We start from the raw sequence: 2,990 nt of genomic DNA on the forward strand, positions 1-2,990 counted from the left end.
GAATTTGAGATATACTAAAAAATAATTGTCTGAATTTAAAATTTACAAGGTGTCCTGTATTTCACTGGTCTTGCGATGCTAGACCAATGCTTTCCTACCTCAAACAAAGTTAAAGGCAAAATCCTTACCAGGTCTCTGCATGATCTGACCCTTCTGTCTTAAATTGTCATTCTCCACATGCTCTCATCCCCATCCTCCTTTCCTATATTATTCTTTTTCTCAAGAGTGCTTATTATTGACAGACATTGTATTTAGACATTTCTTTTTTCATCATCAATCTTTCTCCTCGACCCTAACTGGGAAGCAAGTTCCATAAGAGCAGGCGCTTGGTCCCTTTAATTTAGCACTGTAATCCTAGCGCCTGGAATAGACCTGCCAGAGTAGGTAATCGATAAAGAGCTGATGAATGGACAAATAAATCAATGGACAAAGAAATATATAATACAACTCAGGGGAGTGATAAGTGCTACAGAGAAAAATGAAGCAAAGTGAAAGATTAGAGAGCGCTGAACGGGGTGCTGTTTGTGCACAGGCCTCTGTTGGAAGGTGGTATTTTAGCAAAGAACTGAATAAAGTTTTGATGAAGGCCCTCCAACCTCCCCTATGTTCTTTGTCTACCTAAAAGCACCTTCTTTCCCACCTGCTTGGGTAGAAGTCCCACCCCAAATGCACACACAGCTTGGTCCTTGGGTCTTGTCTTTTAAGCACATAGGTCACACCAGACCTGCCCCTCCATTCTGGCCTGCATAACTGAGAACAGCAGTGAATGATTGGTGGGAGGGAAGATGAGGTTTGATTTTCATGTTTTAAACTTTGTCTTAGCGAAATTGTTGGAATCATGCTAATAGTCACCGCTTGGCATTTCGGCACTCTTCCAGGTGCCAGGGGCCAGGGGAATGGCAGTGGGGACTGTGTGGGGTTTCTCTGAGGAAGAGAGCTTCTGCGAGGCTACGAGGCTACTCTCTTCTCTCTGCCTGGGGCGGGGGGGGGGGGGGGGGGGGGCGTCAGGAGCCATGCGCAGAAGTGAGAATGAAAGTCCTGTTCTGTGAGGGTCGTAACCTGGGAGCCTGACGATTTCTTATCTTACACGTTTAAAACCAACAAACTCCCTTCTCTCAATAAGGACCATCTGGAAGATAGTGTTTTGAAGCTTATAAAAAGATTTTAATGCTTTAATCTTCTTAGTGTCTTCAAACATCAGGTCTTCTTTTTCAAGCTCAGCTGGGGGATGAAGTTCTTTATCTACATCTGTGTTGCTCCTGGAGAGGCTGCGTCCCTGGAATCCCAGGGAAGCCAGTGCCTTACCCTAGAAAGTCTCGCTTGAGGGATTTCCAGGGAACTGGCTGTTAAACTCTGTCAGCAACGCAAACACTCCAGAAGAAGCAGGATTAGCAACTCTGTCGGGAGGGGCCACGTATCTCTCAGTAAACTTCACTTTTGTCTTCTTTGTCTCCTCAGGATTTGTCAGATATATTTTGCATATTTAAATAAAGCAGTTCTGTGAAAAACTTTCTTATTGCTTCCAAAATATTACAGAAGCTGAATAGCTTTGCTCTGAATGAGAAACCCAATAACACAAATTTTATTTTCATTTCATTTTCTCTTTGGCTGTCCTGGGAATTTATATTGGCCATTTAATTTTACTGTTATGGTTTTATAAGGATATTATCTCTTTGTACAATAATGTTTTTTAAAAAAGAATTGTAAATTGTATTGAAGCTTTTGAATCTAAACTTCTAGAAGGGAAATGTTCTTATTTTATTTTCCATGCGAATCCTGAAAGTGATGCTCCTTTCAGATTGATGTTAAAGACTTGTAGGCAAATCAGAAATGCTGGAATTTTCTTTCATTTCACTTTTTGAGTAGTTCCAAAATAGCTTTTAGCAAGTATTAGGAATTTGTTTTTGTTGGGAGTAGTATGAGAATTCAGTTAAAGATATATGTGACCTACGACCAGACATTGGTCAATGTTCACAATACATTTGGGATAAATTTACTTGTCTTCTGTTTGCATTTATTTTATCAAAGCTTGTTAATTCGTGATTTCCTCTTGGTCAGAGTCATGACTTTATCATAAAAGTAGTGGATGAGACCAAATTTATAATTCTAAAGAAATGCTTGAGAAAAATCAGATGACTCATTTATTAAAGATCAGTATTGATGGCAGTTGTAATATTAATAATTAACATTTATTAAATGTTTATTCAGAGTAGGCACAATGTCAAGCACTTTACATGGAATATCTCATTTCCTCCCCACAGCAGTCCTAGATATTGAATTTCACCATCACTCCCATTTTACAGATGAGATAACCAAGACTTAGTATGAGGGTCTGCCTCAGTTAACAGAATCAGGAAGGGGGCAAGACTAGAATTTAGACTCCAGAGCTTGGGAGCTTAAGCATTGTCTTACAGTGTCAACATTTTTGGAATAGATGTGTAAGCAGATATACAATTTGTAATTTAAAACATAAGAAGTTTTTCTGGCAAGAATTGTAGTCATCTCGTGCCTCTGAATAGAAAATACTCTATCCCCTCTTTCAAGTCCCCCAAGGACTTGAAATCCTACTTTCAGTCTTTCCAGAGTTCAGTGCTCAGTTATTCTAGTGAATAGTCAACACTTCATCTTGTTACAACATAAATGACATTTGCAATTCAAATTATGCATAATGACAATAACAATGACAACAAAGCTACTATAGGGACAGAGAGGCACCACCCTATGAAAAACTGAGGATGTCTAAGGTTACAGCTCGGCAAAGCTTAATCAGAGCTAAGTTTTCAAGAGAACCAATACAGAGAAAACACCACAGAAGACGGAATTTGTGAATAATCAGAGCATGAGAAAAAGTAGAAGTTAGCAGACTAGGATGTGGTTATACGGGCAAAGCTCTGTAAGTCAACTGCATTGCACAGCAGAGTGCTTTTCATATCATAGATGCTTAATAAATATTTGTGGAGTAAGCAAATGAGAAAATGAAAATAAAACCC

This window comes from Sciurus vulgaris (assembly GCF_902686455.1).
Source record: "Sciurus vulgaris genome assembly, chromosome: 7".
NCBI lineage: Eukaryota > Metazoa > Chordata > Mammalia > Rodentia > Sciuridae > Sciurus > Sciurus vulgaris.